General features: G+C 33.1%; 1 pseudogene; it reads left to right on the top strand.

Annotated features, from left to right (window-relative positions):
- Positions 1-20,121, top strand: part of LOC114087810 (tetraspanin-3-like) — a 40,860-nt pseudogene extending 20,739 nt beyond the window's left edge.
- The last annotated feature ends 2,905 nt before the right edge of the window (positions 20,122-23,026 follow it).

Raw genomic sequence — 23,026 nt, 5'->3', positions numbered from 1 at the left:
TCCCTCGAGGGCCATTGGTGTGGGTATGGTTATTTGTACTATCACTAAATGATTTCAGGTCACTAAAACACTTTTTTTTTTTTTTGTAGTCAGATATTTTAGTAGCCAATTGCTGCTCAAATAATAGCCTGAAAAATTGTGGCATCTAGGGATGAATAAAGATTCTTTGAGGGTTTTTTTCTTTAAAAAAAGTTAATGGATTGTCCAAAGTTAAGCATTAAACACATAAAACTGCTTGAAAATGTTTTTTGGGTAATGATGAACAATGTGAATAGTATACAAGTACTAGAGTTGATTTTTGGATTTGGTATCAACAATTTGGATATTCAGAGATCCTATATACTTTGGTCATGCTTGACAGCTTGGGGGTTCCAAATAAGTGACTTCTAGATTAATAACTGTATCTTCATAGGTACACCATCACTGGACAAGAAGTAAAAGCATCAGGACCAGATCCCTTTATACTTTTAGCCAACTATCTCATCTATTAAAAAATGTACCAACTATAGTACACATCTTTTTAATCCATACACTATATATACATGCATTTAACTAATTATACTTAACCTAAATCTCTAAGCTCAGCAATGCTCTTAAATGTTTAGTTTTGGCTACAGAGAAATAACAATGTTGCATAAATAGAACTTAGTCAACCTGTTTAATTTATTCTGGCTCCCTTTAATGACTCATTAAATTTATGTTGCACAGATGAGGTTTAGATAAATCTATGCAAATATGCAACTCCCAAACTGAAATGATTTTAATGTAAGCATATGACAAGAAATACTTATATTATTGACACTGAGCAACTGAAAATTAAATTGTTATTCAGAAAATATAATTGTAGTCATGAGCTTATAGTAATTAGAAAATAGCCAGGCTGCAAAAAATATTTGATATAAGTAGATGTTAGTCAAATTATGTATCAATGCAGTCAAGTTAAAAAAAAATCCTACTTCAAAAAGTTTTGCAATTCTCTTTTCAGAATTCTGTTTGCTCTTGATTTTCATTTCTCTAATTGCTCGAGATGTTGAACTCTTTTTCATATTTTTTGCTGATCGATTGTATTTCTTCTTCTGTGAAGTGTCTGCTCAGTTCCTTTGCCCATTTACTGATTTGGTTATTTGTTTTTTGGTGTTAAGTGTTTTGAGTTCTTTATACGTCCTGGAGATTAATGTTGTATCTGAGTTGCGCATGGTAAATTTTTTTCCCCTTCTGTAGGCTCTCTCTTCATGTTATTGATTGTTTCCTTTACTGTGAAAAAGCTTTGTAGTTTGAATCCATCCTATTTATTGATTCTGATTTTACTTCCTGCGCTTTAGGAGTCTTATAATGGAAGTCACTTCCTAAGCTAGCATGGTGGAGATTTTGGTTTTCTGTTAGGCACAGGGTCTCCCTCTAGTGCAAAGTCTTTGGTCCACTTTGAGTTGATTTTTGTGCAGGGTGAGAGATAGGGGTTTAATGTCATTTTGTTATATATGGATTTCCAGTTTTCCCAGCATTTTTTTTTTTTTTTTTTTGCTGAAGAGGCTATCTTTTCTCCAATGCATGTTTTTGGCACCTTTTTCTAATATGAGATAACTGTATTGGTGTGGGTTTGTCTCTGTGGCTTCTCTTCTATACCATTGGTCTGTGAATGTGCTTTGGGGCCAAAGTTATTTTGTTTTTGTTATATGGCTCTGTAGTATAATTTAAGGTCTGATATTGTGATACCTCCTGCTTTACTTTTCTTGCTAAGGATTGCTTTGGCTATTCTTATTTGGGAAATAAGAGTATTTTTCCAAATGAATTTCATGATTGCTTTTTCAAGTTCTATGAAGAATGTCATTGGGATTTTAATAGGAATTGCATTAAATCTGTGTAACACTTTTGGTAGTATGGCCATTTTGACAATGTTAATTTATTTGGTATCTGCCTATCCAAAAGCATGGGAGATCTTTCATCTTCTACGGTCTTCTTCAATTTCTTTCTTTAGTGTTCTGTAGTTTTCATTGTAGAGTTCTTTCACTTCTTTTGTTAGATTTATTTCCAAATATACTGAGATTCCATCTCACTCCATTCAGAATGGCAATCATCAAGAATACAAGCAACAATAAATGTGGGCGAGGATGTAGAGAAAACAGTACACTTGTACTTTCCTGGTGGGACTAAAAATTGGTGTAACCACTATGGAAAACAGTATGGCTATATCTAAGAAAACTTTGAATGGAACCACCATTTGATTCAGTCATCCTAGGTTTATACCCAAAGGACTTTAAATCAGCATACTACAATGACACAACAACATCAATGTTTATAGCTGCTCAATTCACAATAGCTGAACTATGGAACCAATCTAGGTGCCCTTCAACAGATGGATGGATAAAGAAGCTGTGGTATATATACACAATGAAATATTACTCAGCCTTAAAGAAGAATAAAATTATGGCATTTTCTGGTAAATAGATGGAATTAGAGAATATTATGCCAGGCAAAATAAGCCAATCCCAAAGAACCAAAAGCCGAATATTTTCTCTGATATGCAGATGCTAATTCACAATAAGGTTAGGGAAGAATAGGGATATTTTGGACTAGACAGAGGGAAGTGAAGGGAAGGGAAGGGGCATTAGGGTAGGAATGGTACTAGAATGAATTGGATATTATTACCCTATGTACACATATAAATACATGACCCATGTAATTCTACATCATGTACAACTAGAAGAATGAGAAGTTATACTCCATTTATGTATGATGTGTCAAAATGCATTCTACTAATTAGAAAAAAAATTTAAAATAAAAAAGAATTCTATTTGTTTTTAACTAATTGTCAGACTAATAGTCAATAATTAACTAGAGTAAATCAGTATAGAGTGAGTTCTGGGCAAATTTTTCGGTTATCATATAGTATGGTCACATATATATCACACACACACAGAATCATTCACACAATGTTTGAAAATTACCCATAATTTTAAAGCTTTAGGTGAATATAAATCATGTGAAGATATATTTACATAAAATTGCTCTAATATATCTACAAATAGGTTTTTCATTGAGGCAGTTTAGAGAATTAAGGGTGATAGAAGATAATAACTTTTCCAAGCTGATATAACAAGATACTGTCTATTCCAGAAGTAATTTAATTGCAAAAACCAAAAGTGCATGTAATATAATCTTATATATTACATGCACTCGTATATCTATCTATCTATCTATCTATCTATCTATCTATCTATCTATCTATCTTTTAGGTCTGGGGTGGTCTTAAGATTTCCTGTTTCTACTAAACTCCAGTTGATGTTTATGCTGCTGGTATCTGAACTACACTTTTGAATGCCAAGGGGAGAGAGAGAGAGAGAGAGAGAGAGAGAGAGAGAGAGAGAGAGAGAGAGAATTTTTAAATATTTATTTTTTAGTTTTCGGTGGACACAACATCTTTATTTTATTTTTATGTGGTGCTGAGGATTGAACCCAGCGCCCCGTGCATGCCAGGTGAGCGTGCCTCCTGAGCCACATCCCCAGCCCCCCAAGCAGTTTTTTTATTAACACAATATTTATTTTAAAAATTATACTATATATAGTATAAATTACACTGTATATGACATATACAAAAATATATAATAATCTACTTATTTACATAAATTGCTCTAATATATCTACAAATAGGTTTTTCATTGAGGCAGTTTAGAGAATTAAGGGTGATAGAGGATTATAACTTTTCCAAGGTGATATAACAAAATACTGTCTGTTCCAGAAATCATTTAATTTCAAAAACCAAAAGTGCATGTGAACATATAAGATTAAGCATAAAAGAGAACAAATTGGAATAATGAAAGACACACATTAGGAAGGTCAAGGCAATTTCCTGGCATGCACAAATAAAATTCTAGTTTGAGGGTTTTAGGAATCAGCAACTGAGGAGCAGCTACATACAGGACAGGAGCCAGCTCCTCACATCCCTCCCCAATCAGTATTGTCTCTTGATTCTGTTTCTGCCGCGCACATTGGCTTACTTTCCACTCTACTGTCTTGTTTTTTTTTTTAACATGTATAAAAATAGTAGTGTTCTAGCCCTTGAGACTTATCACCTGCCAGGTCAAATACATTCCAATACAATTTTGTATTCTAAATTCAAATACAGAGAAGAGAAAATCTGATTTCATTAGTTGGGCCTGAGTTTTGTCATCTGGTCCACTCAGATGAGCTATGGGAACAGTCTGCAAGGAAGATTGAACAAGATATGACAAGATGAATCAATGACCAGACTGATATAGCTGGTCACTGTAGTGCAGAGCTGGTGCCAGATTACTTAGGCCAAATGGTGCCAAAACATTATTCACTTCTCATAGCAGAAAAATATCTCCTGAGACATAAAAAATAATAATAAAAATAAGAAAGTAAAATGACTTTTTCAGCTCAGTCTATTATCACTTTGCATTTGTGTCTTTGTTTCATAATTTTATTGAAAAGATAGTTAAATCAAATAAATATAAATCCAAATTATAATTGAATTCTGTACTTGAGTAAATGGATACCAAAAAGAGAAAATTCAGATTTAATAAGTGGAGTTATAAATTTGACTAATTAAATATTGCTCAGCATGATTCTGGTTGAGGAAACTATGTATGAGAAAAACATCAAGGCTGCAAGGCTTAACGCATATACATTCCACATCATTATAATGTAATAGTCAAACTGGATTCAAGAGATCTGGGTTTAATCACTGGTTTGACATCTAAACAGAGTTGTGCCATATTTTGGTTTCGTATTATCTCCAGTGAAATCTATAAGTTGAAAGAGACTTCTTCAGATATACATAGGCAGTCAACCCTCCATATCTGTGAGTTCTTTTTCTGTGGATTCAACTGTGAATGGAAAACATTAGGAAAGCCATACTACATCTGTACTGAATAGATATTTTTATTGTCATTATTCCCCAAACAAATGCAGTGTGACAAGCATTTATACAGCATTTATATCACATTATTTACTGTAAGCATCCTTGAGATGTTTTAAAGTATATGAGAGGGTTGCATAGGTTATGAGGGAATTGAGCATCTTAAGATATTGGTTTCTATGGGAGGTACTGAAGCCAATGCTCTGTAACTCTGTGTATTCTAATAACTCTGTGTATTATAAAAAGTATGTGCACAAACACATTTTTAACATGTTAGTGATCATTCTACCTTTAGAAATCTGGTCAATTATTCATAAAAATCCTTTTGTTAAAAATCGTCCTGACAGGTGTTGTTAAGCAAATTGTTCTTTATTAAACAATTGTGATATCAGCTACATCACAAAAATATTTGTAATTGTGCCCCAAAGACCCAGATTAAACAAAGTGTTCTTCATCACAGTGTACATGAAAGCACAATAAAGCTGAGTATGCAATAATATGATTAATTTGATTTATTTAAAAATGTTGCACTTAAATAAAGAACATTTTGTTTATAATTAAAACCAAAGCAAATTTAAGCCAAAAAGCAAGGTCATAAAAAACAGTACTGACATTTGAAGAACAGTAACTGTACTAGGTAGCTTTATGGAGGTCTTACTTCAAGCTAGATTTTATCTTCTTGTTAAAGATAAGAAACCAATGGTGGAATGAGATGGGCATTATTATCCTGTGTACATGTTTGATCGCACGAATGATGTGACTCTGCAATCATGTACAATCAGAGAAATAAAAAGTTGTGCTACATTTGTGTACAATGAGTAGAAATACATTCTGCTGTCATGTATAACTAATTAGAACAAACAGTGAAAAAAAAAGATAAGAAACCGAAGGTTAAAAAAGTTAATTAAAAATTTCTGCAATTTGAACTTAGGTTTCTCTGACTTTGTAGCTCAAGTTTTTTCAGCTATGTCTTGCTGTCTTTAAGGTAATCATGAAGCAAGCAAACATTACAATGGTTCTAGCTATTAAAATGAAACATTGTAGTGGTCATAAGGAATAGAAATGCTAAATGAAAAGGAGTCAGTCATTTAAATCTTCTAGGGAAAATGTCAATAACAGAATTAAACTGGCTATTTTGCAGCATATTTTATTTTATATTTTTCACCACCTTTTTTTTTCAAATCAATGCCTTTAATGTATCATAACATCATTTCTCTGATGCTTGCTCTTAGGCTTATTATTTAATTAAATAAAATTGTATAAGTGAGACAATTCATCTCCGATCATCAATCATCAGAACTGAAGTCACAGAGCTATTGATGATCTCTGGTAAGAGAAAATGATGCTGTTGTCAAAAGATGGGGCTAAGGGCTGGAGTTGTGGCTCAGTGGTAGAGCGCTTGCCTAGCATGTGTGAGGCATTGGGTTTGTTCTCAGCACTGCATATACATATATAAAATAAAGATCCATTGACAACTGAAAAAGAAAAACAAAGATGGGGCTAATGCACTCATGTGAGTTAGAGTGATTCTTTCCCATTAGGTTCCTACAAGATCCAGGAAATAAAAGATATTGAGTGGGATAGTGAAAATACATGTTGAACTGGCAACTTAACAAGAAGGTGAACTTTACTTAAATGGCCTGTGATTCTACTGCCTCCTGGAATTGTACAGTAGTTAAAGAGATTAATTATAAATAATGATAAAAGTATAGTTGATAACAGGATTATTACTTCAGTATTCCTGAAATAATTATGTCTTAATGAACTTAATGAATAGAACAAAGAATTTGACACACATTGCAAAATGAATAATTGAAGAGTGGAACAGCTAATTTTGTGGGTATTCCTTCATGAAAATGAAATAAGTGGGTGAAACATTGAGAAACAGTGAAATGTCAGTCAAATGACCTAAAATGATGTCTGTCAAGATAAGAAAGTAAAACATAAAGAGGATTCAGAAACCAAATAAGGTACTAAGCAGATTTATTGCAGTGTGCATGGGGACACTGAATCTCAATTCTATTCAGGCAAATAAAAGTCATGGAAGACTTTTGCAATAAAAAGAGGGTATTTAGAAAGTTTCATTATTATAAGAAATGGCTCATTTAAAAAAGGTTCTGGCTAAATAATCCTGACAGATGAATTCGAATTCTCATATGCTAATTTCTTTACTCATGAATCCTGAATCTGGCCTGAGATGGCACTCCACTTCCTGTGAGAAAATGACTCCCCAAGCCATTTGCAATAATGAAATGTTAATATATTAGCATAGAAAAAATATAGAAGTCAGGTATATAACACACATACATTAAGTTTAGGAATAGGTGGTTGTTTTAGTCAGCTTTTCCACTGCTGCGACCAAAAAACCTGACAAGAACAATTTTAGAGGAGGAAACATTTATTTTGGGGCTCAAGGTTTCAGAGGTCTCAGTCTACATACATGGTCAACTTCATTCCTCTAGTCCTGAGATGAGGCAGAACATCATCATGGAAGGGTAGAGAGGAGGAAAGTAGGTCAGGACATGGAAACAGAAAGCATAGGAGAGACTTCACTCACCAGATACAAATATATGTCTCAAAGTCATGCCCCCAATGACCTATCTCTGCCAGCCACATCCTATTTGTCTTCAGTTACCACTTAGTTAATCTATCAGAGGATTAATTCACTAATTAGATTAAGGATCTCATAACTCAATAACTCACCTCTAAACCTTCTTGCATTGTCTCACACATGAGCCTTTGGGGGATACCCTACATTTAGACCATAATAGTTGTATAATCCTCATGATAACTTGTGTGTGGTTTTTGTTTACTAAATTTGTAAATGTTGAATTTGACATTAGAGAATCCGTTGTGTTGGATAGATTGTTTTAAGTGTTTAAGAAATGAGATTGATGTTAAACTTGTGATTTTTTTCAATTTGAATTTTTAAGTTTTGTTTGATAAATATTAGAATTTTGATTTTAGGATAAATTGATTAAATGACATATATTTTGTACTTATAATTTTAAATGGATAACTGTAAGGAAAGAGAAGTTGTTGTAAGTAACGTTTAAAATAACACTTTAATACTCTAGAAATTCAGCCTTTTGGGGGTTCATAAGTAGTGGACCAGAATTTAAGAGGTTGTTGTTTATTTGATTTAATAAATCATTCATCTTAAGTGTTTGAAATGCTTGAAGGATTACAATCTATTAAAATTCAGAACTGAAATTTAAAGTGTCAAAGAAATGAAATTAATTGGGTTTATTAAATTAATTAATAAATTAAATTAATTGGAGAAAGTAATCAGTCAAATTCATAAATTAATTGAACACTTGTTCAAAGAAGGGAGAAATGCATATTTTTTTATTTTAACAAAAATACTAGATTTATAGGAGAGTTTATTAGATGTGATTTTTGCTATACATTTTTGAGAATAATTACTTCAAATTATAATTTTAACAAATTAAATACAAATTAAAGTATCAGCAACTGTAAGCATTCCTTTTTTTTGTATTTATGCACAAAGTTGTATTCTTAGATTTCAAAAAGTTATTCATTTTTGGTAGAGTTGGGTAGCCCCCCACACCAGGATCAATGTGTGTGTGTGTGTGTGTGTGTGTGTGTGTTTTGAAACAAATTTATTTTGGAATAACTTAGAATCAAGAGAAGTACCTCTCTCATCCTATCATTTTAGTAGGTACATGGTATCCAGATGACATTACTGGTGAGCTATCTTGATTACTTAGAGTGTTTTTGCAGGTTTCTCCATTGTATATTTCCTATCTTTCCCTTTTAATATTTTCTCCTTTAATTAGAATAAAGGTGAGACCACATCCTGAAGCAGATGTTGGCAGCTGAATTCCACCTTCTGGAGGAGGGAGCTATCTCCTGATATTCTTTGGAATTCTACTGTAAAGAAGATCTGTCTCTTCTTTCCCAATTATTAATTAAAGCTCTCAAAAATTCTAGTCTCTCTACTTACTTGACATAATTTAACATCAATTTTAGATATGATAGTCTTTGAAGTTTAGATCACAAATATTGTTATCAAGAATCTCTGTTGAAATTATGATTTGCATTTCAGTGAACTAATAGACATATTTTAAAACAACATAGAAATACTTTATATTTTCCTTCTACAAACTTGTGAAAACACACTTATAACAAAGGTCATCTTATGATCCTCAAAAGGATTGTTATAATGATCTATAACAGATATGAAAGTTTTATAAAATCTGCAAAGTTGTAAATAATTTATGTTCTCTCAAATGTTCTTCCAACACTTATGTTTTAAGGTTAATTATAAATGCATATATTTTAGAAGTAGTAAATTTTATGTGTGTTAATACTGAGTATCATCTTGAATTGCTTTTGCTTCCTTCAGATGCTGCAAAGAGCATCAATGAAATGAAAATTTTGGATTACTGACTTGGATGCCAAAACTCTTTAAAAGAATCACCCTGAATAGGTAGTCTCAATGATAACATCATATTATGTAGATAAATATAAGGTACAAATCTGGGTGTACAAATACATAGTACAGAGATCTAGACTTCCGATTAAATCATAAGATCATTTTGTTATTGTTGTGTTTTGACAATTTGGTACCAGAACATTTTTATAGAGTATTTTTATGATATTTTAAGATATGTTCATTACTTCACTAAAATCTAAATTACATTTTCAACAGAGATGCCCTACAAGACCAGTGATTTAAATTCAAAGGCTACCATATCTAAGTCAATAATGTTACATCATTTGTTTCATTTTCTCTTGTCAGATAGCAGGTTGGCAATTACTGAGCACAATATATTTCCAGTCATTAAATAATCAAATGGTAAATGTCAGATTGTCAAACATGGCTCACTTGAGCAAAACAGATGAAAATCAAATTTTCTATAGTCTGAATTATCAAGAGCACAATCTTTTTTCAAAGAACATTTCAACTGCCTAGCATTTTCCTTATAGTGTTTCTAATCTTGATATATGAGATTTTTTTTAAACCTCCAAATCTTCTTAGTTTAAAAACATCCTAATTTGGAGTGTGAGTGGGGGGAGCTGTTCTCTAGGCTTACATTGATAAGATTAGATCTTTTGTATTTTAGAAATCTCAAAGTCTTTTTTGAACAACCTAAAATCTAAAAGTGAAAGAGTCTTTCATTATAATTGGGAAATGGCAGGTGGTAAGATGGAAAATCTGATTTTTTTTGTAGTATAAATTTAGTCACGATTTTATGAATATACATCCTTCTGTTCTTTCTAAAATAATAGTAATCAAAGATGCCAACATTTCTTGAATGCTTATTTTGTACTAAGTACTGTGCTAAACGCTTTAAGCTCATTATCTTATTTAATCTTTACAAAAATCCTAAAGTATAAGTACTTTTATTCTTTCCATTTTATATAATGGATACTGAGTTTCAAGGAAGTTAGTAAGGGATAAGAAGGAAGAGACAGTGGAGCCGAAGCTTATAGTCACTATTTAATATTATATTTTTAAATAATTTAATAATCAGATTTCCTGGTTTGAAAATTTAGAGATCACATGGAATTTGCTGATAATCTGTTAAGTCCATATTCCTTATTTCACAATGTTTTTTTCCTCATTCTTGCTACATTTCATACTTCTACTTTAATGCTTTATAAAATATGTACCCATATCACAGTATAACCTTCCCTTACACATTATGGTTTCAGTGGGAAACTGATTAAATTTGGTAAGTTATTTATTAAGGTTTACCTCAAAAGTTTACTTCTGAATATTTTAAAACTAAAGGGAAATTGGAGGAATAGTAAAACAAAAACCCGTATAAGCTTATCTGTTTTTGCTACATTTGCTTTCTATTTTTGACTCTGTCTCTCAGTCTTTCTGGCCCTCCATATGTGGTGGTCCTCTGCAATGTATGTACACACACACACACACACACACACACACACTTTGTATGTAGCTGAGCCATTTAAGACTTGTTGCAAATTTTAGTTTTGGGTACCAATGAAAAGGTTGTAGAAATATTTTTTGATAGAGTTTATTCTTATGTATTAAGTAACCCAGTTAATTTACTTATAAAACAGCATTTGATCATACCAGGTTTCCAATACCCACTATTTATCTAAGGAAAATGTTTTTTTTTTTCACTGTAACTTATATTTTGCACATTGTGTTGTATCTTTATTGTTATTTTTTGAAGAGTTGATTAATCTTGGTGAAAAGTGTATCTTCCTTTTTAAATCAATTTATTGAATTTCATCTATATGTAATGAATGCCATCTGTTTAAAGTATACAGTTTGATGCATTTTAATAGTAAAATGTATCTGAAAACCTTACCATAATCAAGATATGGAATTTTCTGTCACTTCCCAAAGTTTCTTCATACCCTTTTGCATTTCCTCACTTGTTCTTCATTCTAATTTTATTATTTTTTTCTTAGACTACTTATGGGTTTATCAATTTCATTGATCTTCTTAAAAATGAATTTCTATTGATTGCTTTCATTTTATTATATTCTTAATTTTGTTCATTTCTACCCTCTATATGTTATTTTCTTTCTTCAGTTAACTTTGGGCTTTGTTTCTTCTTGTTACTTTTGTTGTAAACTTTGTTGATTATTAGAGAATTTTTAAAATATAGATGTTTACCACTATAAATTGCTTTGTTTGTGTGTTGATTTTGCTTTATGTGCAAGTTTTGATATATTATATTTTCTATTTCATTGATCTCCGGATATTTCCTGATTTGCATTGTGAGTTTTTTCCGTTGGCCCATAGGGTTGTTCAAGTGTATGTTATTAAATTCCCACATCTTTGCAAATTTTCTAATTTTCCTTTTCTTTTCGATTTCTAGTTTCACTTAACTGTGGTCAGAAAAGATAATTAGCACAATTCTAGTCTTGTAAAATTTGTTAGGACTTGGGCTGAGAATTGAAATGTTTTTTCATGCAAGTATGAGTTTATCGGAATGAACTCAATTACTATGTATAACCATAAAGCTCTTAAAAAAAAAGAACTGGGCTTGGGATGTGGTCCAGTGGTAAGCAACTTGCTTAACATATGTGAGGCCCTGCACACCCTCCCCCCAAAAAATTATTAAAACTTAAAACTTACTTTGTGACTTAATACATAACCTATTCTAGAGAATGTTCTGTGTGCCATTGAGAAGAATGTTTATTTTTCTGCCAATGGATAGAATGTTCTGTATATGTTTATTAGTTTTACTAGATCACAATATTCAAGTCCCCTGTTTCTCTATTAATCATTTCTCTAGTTGTTCCATTCATTATTGAAAGTGGAGCACTGAAATTGAAGAGGCACCCCCTTTCTCCACAGAAAAGTCTTAATTGGGCTTCTCCACAAATCTTCACCATGACTGATTTTAGGACTGTCAGCAAAAGAGTCTCTGTAAAAGAGTTCAATGTAGATAAACTTCCTATTTTCGTGTTGCCCTGTTTTACTTGGCCACTGGCGGAGAAGATATCAGCACTCCAAGTGCTGGACACCCCCTTACCAGTTTTTCACAAACATATCCAGTATAGTAGTTTGTAGAAATGTGCAAACAAGGCCTCTGGTCTTGAGCTGGGCTTCATAGAGATGTCTACATTTTTAAAATAAGTTATCAATTGGGCTCCATGGTAACAGTTGGCAGGGGAGGAAAAAGAGGGGAGAAGAAGCTCTCCCCTTCTCAGGTGTTGTCCTTGAAGGGTTAACTTGCCCAAAACAATGAAAGAAAAAGCTGCTTTTATATGAACTTCTGCAGACTGTGAACTTCTAAGCCTCTCCCCTTACATGCTGGGTATAAAACTCTGAAACTACCTGAACTCGGGGTTCAGGGGATTAATTGATTACAGCAAAAGCTGTGCCCTCTAAACCTGGCTGCAGCCAAATAAAACTGTTTCCTGCTATCTTCGATGCCCTGCCTTGCTTGTCCCTACAACAACATCTCCTACTATTATTGTGCTATTTTCTATTTCTCCTTCCAATACAAGATATACTTCATATATTTGGGTGCTTCATATACTTGGGTGCTTCCATTCGGCCTATAAGTTTTCTGTTGAAATATCTATTGATATTCATGTACATTCCCTTGTACTTGATGAAATGATTTATTTCTTTTATCTTTTGTTTCTCTGCTTTTTTACACCCTACCCCTAACCTTTTGACTGCTTTCATGATTCTCTTTTTGTCTGCTGACAGTTAAATTATAATGTGTCCAGGCATAGACTTTTGTGTTCCTCCTACAGAATGGCATCTATATGGAATCCATTAAGCATATTGAATCTACATTTCCATTTTCTTCTTCATATTTCAGATATTTTCATTTTTTTTAATGATCTCTATGCCCCTCTCTCTTTCTGTTCTGTTGGAATTTCTGTAATACCTATATTTTACTGCTTGAGATGTCCCACAAATTCCTTAGGCTTCTTTAGTTTTCCTCATTCTTTTTTCTTTTTGATTCACTTGCTTGATGATATCAAATAATATGTCTTCTTGGTTGGGGGGGCGTGTATCATGAATAGAACTCAGGGTCACTTAACCACTGAGCCACATCCCAGCCCTATTTTTTGTATTTTATTTCGAGACAGGGTCTCACTGAGTTGTTTTGTGCCTCGCTTTTTGCTGAGGCTGGCTTTGAATTCTTGATCCTACTGTCTCAGCCTCCAGAAGTTCCGGGATTACAGGCATGTGCCATTGCGCCTGGCTCAAATGATGTCTTTGATGAATTCATTCATTCTTCCCTCTCCTTGATCAATTCAGCTATTAAACATCTCCAGTGAATTTTTAAATTCAGTTACATTATTTTTCAGTTCCAGAATTTCCATTTTTAAAAATAGTTTCTATCTCTGCTGATATTCTCATTTTGTATATTTGTCATTTCTCTGATTTTGCTTAGTTTTAAAAATTTGTGTTCTCTTTTAGCTCATTGAGTTTTCCCTGTTTCAATATGGTTGTTTTGAGCTTGGTGCTTGCCTAGGGCATGACAACTTCTTAACTGGTTTCTAGAGTTCTCATTGACTTTTTGTATAATATATTGTTATTAAGTTAGTATTTTATCAGAGGAATGAATTCTGAGGCTTCCTGTTTCACCATCTTGCTGCCATCACTCTAATAGTTTGATTTATTTACACAAAAGCTGGAGCAATCTAAGAATGTTTCTTGAATATTTTTTGATAACTTGTCAGGAAAATTTTGACAAGGAATCTTATAAATCCTTACTTGGAATACAGATTTTGTTTAATTATTAAAATAATTATGCAAAACTCAAACATGTGTTTCAGTTATGAACTAATGTACAAAACTTGTCACATAGAAGGTGCTCAGCAAATATTCAATTCCTTTTCCTTTAAGTATAAAATGTTTCAATGTAAACATAGTTTCATTGCTTTTTATATATAGAATCACTGAAGACACTTAAAAATACCTTTACTATTCATTTACTTATGATAGGTTAGAAGATGAAGAATTGAATTCACTTTTAGCACTGATTTTATCAAGTGCTATATGAATTAGAATATGAAATTTTCATTCTCACCTATGATGCTTAAATTATGTGTCAACCTCACTGGGCCACACCATGCCCAGATGTTTGGACAAACACTGTTCTACATGTTTCTGTGAGGTTACTTTTGGATGCAATTAACATTTAACTCATTAGACTGAGTAAATAATGATGGTCCTCCCTGATCTAGATTGGTTCACTCAATTAGTTAAAAGCCTGAATAGATCCAAAAGGCTGACGTCTTCCTTGAGGAAGAGAATTCCTTCTAACTGATTTCTTTTGAACTGAGACTTAAACTGAAATTCTGGCTCTTTCTGTGTCTCAATTCTGCTAGACTTTGAACAGTTTTCCTGGATTTGTAGTTTGCTGACTCACCCTGGAGGGTGACTTATCCTGGAGATCTTTGGACTTCTTAGTCGTTACAATGGCTTGAAATAGTACCTTATAATAAATTCTATCTATCTATCTATCTATCTATCTAACATCATCTATATATCTGTCTTATTGGTTCTATTTCTTTAGAGGCAATTTATTAAGGAATTCACCTATCATGTAGTATAAAAATATTTCTGATACTCAGACTAGGACTTAGATAAATTATCTAAAAGTTCTAGTCTCATAAAACCTCTAAAAGAATACTTGTGATAATAAGAGTAGGACTTATTGAAATTGCCCAGAAAATATTAACATTTATTTAGGGTAAGTGATATTTTAGTATTTTAGACTATATGATTTCAGATGTCTGATCAGAATCCTTACAAGTAAGTTCACCTTGATATTCAGTGCAATAAAGCTAACTTCATGAAAAATAGTATAATTTAGAAGCATTTAATTGAATTCTTCACTACATAGAATAGAAAATACTGATTAAAAAATAACATCTTTTTTTCTTTTGTACATTTTATAGTCACAGGCTTAGTAGCAGAGTCTTTTTTCTAATTCTTTGGTAATATTTTAGAGCTTCATGTTATTTAGTCCTTAGCAAAATTATATAATTTATTTTTTTCTGAAACATTCAAAAATCTTAACTACTTAATAATAATTTAGATAAGTAAACTTTCACCTAAGAAAACAGAATATAATCAGAGATATCGAATGCCAATAAGGACAAAAAAATTTTAAGAAAGCCTGTTACCAAGATTTGTATTGCACACCTCTATCTACCTAAGAATATTCTAGTTAGTCAGGTGTTTCTTTCTCTGAGAATTATCTTTAATAAGGTTCACTACTATGTGTAAAGGAAAATCACATGTCAAGCCAAATTTCAATAAGACAAAAATTATCTAATTAATTTGATTAGTTCTTTATAATATTTAATGAATTTTTAAAATGTTAATCTTAGTGAAACTCATTTCATTATTTAGGAAAAATTAAAAGTCTAGAAAATATAAGGAAATCCAAAATATGTCAGAAATTTCCAAGCTAAAAGCACCATGGCAACAAAATCATCTACTAAAGAAAATGTCAGAAATTATTCATAATTTATTTGATGAATTAATATGGCTAATTAACATTGTAGGAGGGGAGAAAGAGCAAAACATTAGCAGTGATATAAGAAACAACAGGGAAGAAAAACACTTAATGAAACAGCTAATGGAACTTTTGAGGCCAACCAGATCACAAACCATAACTAAACAATCTATATTTACTTAGACCTGTGCCATTTGGGCAGTAAAATCACTGTTTAAATGCAAACCTTTATCTAATGATTTAGACATGAGAAAACAGAAGCCATGAAATCAAATCCAAATGTGAAGTTTTTGGATGGAACTGGAGGAATTAATGTTGAGTGAAATAAATCAAACACAGAAAGATGAGAAAACATTTATCTCATATGTGGAAACTAAAAGAATAATAAAAAAAGGACCCAAAAGTAGAAGAGAAACTATTAGGGACTGAGAAGTCGTGGAGGAAGAGAGCAGAGAAAGGAGGGTGAGAAAAGATAGAAGGCAGAATAGACATGACCAGTGCACAATATATACTTGTATGGAAGTGCCACATCAAAATCCATTAATAGAAGTGATAGTGATAGAAATCAAGATAATTATTAGCTTTAAGGAAGTGGGTTTACAGTGATTGGAAGGTGACATATGTTATTGTGGTACTGATAACATCCTATTTCCTGATCTGGGTGCTGTCTACCAAGATCTGTTTATTTTGAGAAGAAATATTCAAATGATATACTTTTGATTTGTGAATATTTCACTATATATGTAGAACTTCAATGAAAATATTTTCCTAAAAAACATCTAGCAGCAGGAGAAATTCATCAGGTATTGAGAGATAGATTTACTATGATGCAAAATAGAGTGTTAAAGCGGTGATGTAAGGTAAGAAGGAAACATCGTTCTAATGAAATTTTAACATGTTGAAGCAAGTAAATAAGGTCATTGACAAATTTAAAAATGATTATCAAGGATTCTGGTTGGGCTAAATAGCTCAGGTCAAACTTATGTAGATAACAACTGTATTTAATTTCCAGAGACAAAAATGAAAACATACCTGAAAGCACTAGAATGTTCAAAAGCAGATACTGGAAAGAAACTGACACTCAGTAGAAGCAATTACACTAGGTGAATTTCCCATATGTCGTGGCTCATCAACTGAACTGACAGGTAGGGCAGCTATAATCTCAATAGCAAATGCACAATTTTACTAGCTTGAAGAAAGTGAGCACAGAGTTTGGGTCAACTATACTTAGAGGATAAAGTCAAGTGAGATCATAGAAGTGGGAGAACCTGTGAGCAGGAGTGCTGAATTCTATACATAAACCCTGACCAATTCTTTGATTGGTCTGAACAACATGTGTGGGGAAAACTCCTTTAAGTCTATCTGATGCTAAAAAGAGCTAACTGAGATTTGGGCTGCCTACATTGCAAGGAAGGTAGTTTGCACTTTAAGCTGTCCTTGTAGGCTGAATAATGACCTTCCAAAGATGTCAATGTCCCAATTATTAGAATCTTTGAATATGTTAAATTATGTGCCAAAGGAGAATTGAGGAAAGAGATTCAATTAGGGTTACTAATCATCAGACCATGAAAAAGAATTTTTGTTTTTTCTTGGATCATAAGGGTGTCGAATCCAAACCTAATCATAAAGCTCCTTCAGTGTGTCAGAGGGAGGCAGTAAAGTAGGTTTCAGGGTAGTGCAATTTGAGAAAGACTAGAACAGCTATTGGCTGGCTTTGAAGGTTGAAGTGGGCATGAGTCAAAGAGAATGAGTGTAGCTTCTAGAAGATGAAAATGCAAAACAATGAATTCTCTCTTAGAGGCCTCCAGAAAGGACTGTGACCTTGCTTTTAGCCCAGGGAAAACCATTTCATACTTCTGATGATCAAAATTCAAAAGCAAATTAGCATTTCTTTAATTTACAAAATTTGCAGTACTTTATTATAAAAGTCATGGAAAACTAATATGTACCCCACTTTCATTACACACACGTGTGTGTGTGTGTGTGTGTGTGTGTGTGTAATATAGGAGAAATAAGTAACCCCATGTGGCTATATAGTTTTGAAATTTCATGTGCAATAGTACAATGTTAACTGTGACTAGAATGTTTAAGTTGAGAATGTAGTCCCTAGAGCACTCACCTAAAGTAATTCAAGGAAATACATAAAAAACAATAAATAAAGGTTAATATCAACAAAAGCTTAGAAACACCCACATTCATTTATGTATAAGACCTTTGGAAAGCACTCTGCTATCTAAATTTTCAAAGTGCAATGAAAATAAACTCTTTATTTAATTTTTCTAAAATTTAGGAACTATATGGCAAAATTCAAATCTAATATAATAAAGACTAAAAGGCATGTTAAATAGTGCCAGTCTATACAAGGGCAGATTATTATTAGTTTTTATATGGGAATATAGTTCTTCTAAAGCCACAGAATAAATGTGACAATCATTTTCAAAGTTTCTTTTTCTTCATCCTTTCTTGTGGGGCTCCATTTCATAATTTAATTGTTTGTTTCCCTAAAAATTGATTTTATATTATAATAAAAGAAGAGTGTCTGATTCTTAATAAAACCAGTCAATCCACTATCAATATTTTTGTGTGTGTGTGAACAAAAGCCAAAATTTCATACTTACTTAGGTACAATGTGTTCTGAATTGATAATAGTATTTGTATGTAAGTCACTTTGGACTTCTGAAGTTATTTATTCACATTCTCACTGAGTCTAAATTTTTCTGAGCACAAAAACTTAAAATATTTTAATTATTATGCCATTTTCTTATGCAAGCAAACACACGTTGATCTGCTATTAAGATAAACTCAACATCCTTTCTGATTCTAACTCTGAACCTTAGTAAAACTGAAAATGTGGTTATCTCCCTCTGTTTATTATATGACTCGTGATGAGAGGGGTAATTTTTTTGTTAGAGTCTGTAAACAAGTCTGGATGGCGCCTGGCATTTTGCCAGAGGGAGTGGTTTGTGAAGTAACACCAGCGAGCCATTAAGTGTGGAGATTCCTTATTGGTTGACTGCTGTATGGAGTTTATGTTAATTAGATAAGCTATGTGGAATGTATAAATACCTCTGTTGTCCTACAATTAACAGCTCCTGCTCCTGCTGTATCAATGTACACAAGTTGTTCGTCACCCCCCGGTTATTTTGCCCAGCCAGCCGGGCTGCGGCAATTTTTAATATAAAATTCAATCTATAGGTTCCTTTTTTTTAAAAAACAACCAAGAATGACTTTAAATCTAGGAAGTAATAACAGTCCATGTAGGACAAAAAAAAAAGAAGGCAAATGTCAAAGAAGGATGCATGTCTGATTACAGATATGGTCTGGTGTCAGAGTCCAACAAAGGAAGGACAGGAAAAGAATTCCTAACTCAACATCATGTTCTCCAAAGACTACAATCCAGTATAGTTATATCTCAATTAAATAAAAATAGGAAGGAGTCTACAGGAAGCAGGTCAAGCAGTTCCTAGCCTGGAGAAGCCACCAGGATTGCCACAAGGCTCAGTAAGTACTGTTCTGCTCAATCAGCAGGGCCTCCCTGAGCAGCCACATTGGCCCAGTGCTGCATTGCCTCCTCCAAGACCTTGATGGTCTTTCTCAACCCCTATCTTCTGGGGGAGCAGCAGGCATTTTATGCTATGTGGGAGCCTATGTCTTCATCACTTATGATGACTATGAACACTTCTTTGAAGATATGTACATTCTCATACCTGCTGTAGTGATCACAGAGGTAGGAGCCCTGCTTTTCATCATGTGCTAATTGCCTTCTGTGCCACAATCTGGAAAATCTCTGTGGACTTACCACTGTTGTCTCATCCTGCTCTTGTTTTTTGTCATGGAAGTTATTGTAATGATTTTCAAATATGCTTACAAAGCAGAGGTGGAAAATGAGGTTGATGCAGAAAGTTTATAAGACCTACAATGAAATCAAACCCTGATGCTGCTAGCATGGCTATTGATTATGTACAGAAACAGCTGTGCTATTGTGGAATTCGTAACTACTCAGACTGAGAGAATACAGGTTGGTTCAAACAAACCCAAAACTAGACTATCCCTGTTAATTGCTCCAGAGAGTCTGCTATTAGATGCAATGGCAGCCTGGCCAATCCCTCTCACCTTTATCCTGAGGGGTGTGAGGCTCTAGTTGTGAAGAAGCTACAAGAAATCCTGATGCATGTTATCTGGGCAGTGCGGGCCTTTATAGCTGTGCAGATGCTGGGCATGCAGGGTGCATGCATCATGTTGTGCAGAGGGAGTAGAGAGCTTGCTTATAAGCTCCTCATTACTGGCAGAACTTAGGCATAGTAGATATCTCAAGCTTGAGCTTGTTAGTCTTGTTTTGATTTGGAAGGTGAAATGAGCAGGTCTGCTGCAGTTGGCCTCTTGAGTTCATCTAGTTAAAGACACATACACTGGTGCTGGATGGAACAGCTTGGCTTTTCATGTACCTACCCATTTACCTATACACCTCTGACTTTATTTCAGCTGACAATCCATGCCCCTTAATGCTTAAGTTCAGTGGTAAATATTTTAATTTCAGAACTACTTGCAATATGCATAGTGCCATAGAATTAAATGAGGACATATGCCGCTTTTGTTGCCTCCAAATAGTGATGGGACTGATGTCATAGTATCACCAGGTCCTTTCAGTCTTTAATGTGGAGAATTCTTGGCCAAAGGTTTTGGTGGAAAGGAGGAGGAAGCCAGCTGTCTGGTTTTAGCTGACACCAGATGGTGCCCCTCATCAGTGTCCTTTTGAAGACCATACACTGTAGTTTGATAAGACTGAAACTATAAAAAATGGCTAAAATAGATTTTAGAATCATACAAAGTGTATCTTTGTTCATCTTCAAAATCAGAGTCTGATCTTTGAAACTAGTGGTTTGTAATCAAAGCTGGCTTTATAAGAGGAGATTAATGTAGTCACTACTGTTTTAAACAATTAGTGTGTTTTTTATGATTGAGCCTATTCATCATAAATCTTAAACTCATTAGAGATAATGTACCCACACAGACCAGCAAAATAATATGTAGATGTAATCTCAGTTGTACATAGAAAAATCTAATTCAATAAACTCTGTATAATCCTTAAAACAACAACAACGAAAACTACAACCTAGTACTTTGAGTTGCATTTGGCATACATACATTTATGTAATTTAGAAGAACTTTTGTATGTATCAATTGGAATGGTAAATTAAAACATGGTTATTGTTTTCAATCTAGACAAGAGCTTATTTTAAAACTGCCTGAATTCCATTTGAAATTATCCATTCTCCCCTATAAAGTATGTATGATAAAGTATTATTAATGTAAAATAATAAATTCAAAATAATATGTTACACATTTCTCAGTAAAGTTCTATGTCTATGTAGGTGCAGTTTGAAAAATTTTAAGTTGTCTTCAATGTGTATATTTTCCCTAAGTGGTTACTTTGGAAAGACTGCTTCCTTAAGAGTCAAACTTTTAGTGAAAATTCAGTATTTATATTCTTCTCTTATTATTGTTGTTTTCTTTTACTTAGAATCTCTTGACTTTCTAATGAGTTATGAAGATAGGCTAAATCATAAATATTCATGATTTTGGTCTCCGGGTGAAAATACACAGAAAGTACAATTGTTTTTTTTTTTCCTCAGCTTTATTAAGGACCAGACTTGGCATCTGAATGAGGATTTAGTTCATCTAAATCAAAGACCAGTGTTAGTTTGCTTTTATGAAGACATGGACTAGGCAAGATGAATTACGTAAAGCATAGTAGTGTGTGCCTGTGGACATGCAGGGAGAGGCAAGCAGAGCCACAGTGCGGATAGTAAGTGTGCTCTGCCCAGGAAATCCTGTGCTTCTTGCCACACTGGATGTTGCATCTTCAGCACCTTTTTAAACTCATTGAGCATTGCTGAATCACAAGCAGTATGCCAAGCTGCTCCAAGGACATAAAGGTGATATAAATTAATTTCCTGAGATGGTTATGATTTTGTTAATGTGCTTTTATTCTGTTTGTAAAAAAATTGATTTGGTAAATATTAATTGCCTTATCAAGGGCAAAACATCTGGATTAATCAAAGATAAAATTATATAAGCCATCCTAAGTAGCTTCTAAACCATGAGAATTATGCATAGTAGTATTAAGAAATTTGTTACAAGGGAATTTTAAAACCAGGGTGCATTTAAACACATTGTAAGGCAACTATGTCAACTGTATATACTAATTACCTAACTCAGAAATTAGATTCATGTTGCTATCTGTAATATAATCATGATATTGCTTTAGGCAGGAACTTACCCTTGAGGGGTAAATATAAAAACAGTAGATGATACAGTTCCTTATCTGCAGAATATGAGAAAAAGAATGTTTGCCTCTTTTAATTTGTAGCCCCAGTGATTCCTTAGAATTTTAGCTATAAAATCCAATCAATGTCATATGGCTGTAAGGATGACATTTCTTTGTGGCTCTATTAGTACCGCAATCCTGTTGTTGTCTGTGAATCGACATACTGTACACTAAGAAACCACATGGTCTGCTTGGCCTTTCTCCAGAAACCTGAGTCAGGACAATGTAGTAGTATGCAATACTCTTTCAGAATGAATGACTTGAGACTCATATGCCACAGTGATAAGCTGCAATAATACATTCTTGTGCTGAAGTTTTTTAAACTCAATGAAGGGAATGCACTGTTGGAGAGGGAAATTAATAATTCATACTATGTATTATAATCACTTGCCTCAGGTCTGTGATTTTTGTAGCCTGGGTTTGCAAAGGATCTAGAAGCAGTTTAATATTATGCCTAGTTTTAGTAAAAGAAAAGATTAAGGAAAACGTTCAAAAGCTAATCATTATTAAAAACCACAAAATATCCAAATTTCTCAGATAAAAATTATTCTTAAAAATAAATGCAGGTGCTTGTGATAACTAAACTATATTAAAAAATGTTTCATTATATTTTTGTTCCAAAATATAGGTATTGATATTTAAGAAAGTTGCTGAGGCTGGCCTTGAACTTTCAATCATCCTGTCTCAAGATCCTGACTCACTGGAATTACAGGTGTGTGCCACTGGGTCTGAAATCCATTTTTCTTTCTTTGCTATTATTAATTTTTTACTGTAAAAATTAGAATATTGAAGAAATTTAGTTGGCTAATAATAATAATTTTGACATCATTTTTATTTATTTAGGAGATTATTACTCACACTTAAAAATGCCCA

This window comes from Marmota flaviventris, chromosome 8, assembly GCF_047511675.1.
Source record: "Marmota flaviventris isolate mMarFla1 chromosome 8, mMarFla1.hap1, whole genome shotgun sequence".
NCBI lineage: Eukaryota > Metazoa > Chordata > Mammalia > Rodentia > Sciuridae > Marmota > Marmota flaviventris.
This window is presented reverse-complemented; position numbering and strand designations above follow the sequence as displayed.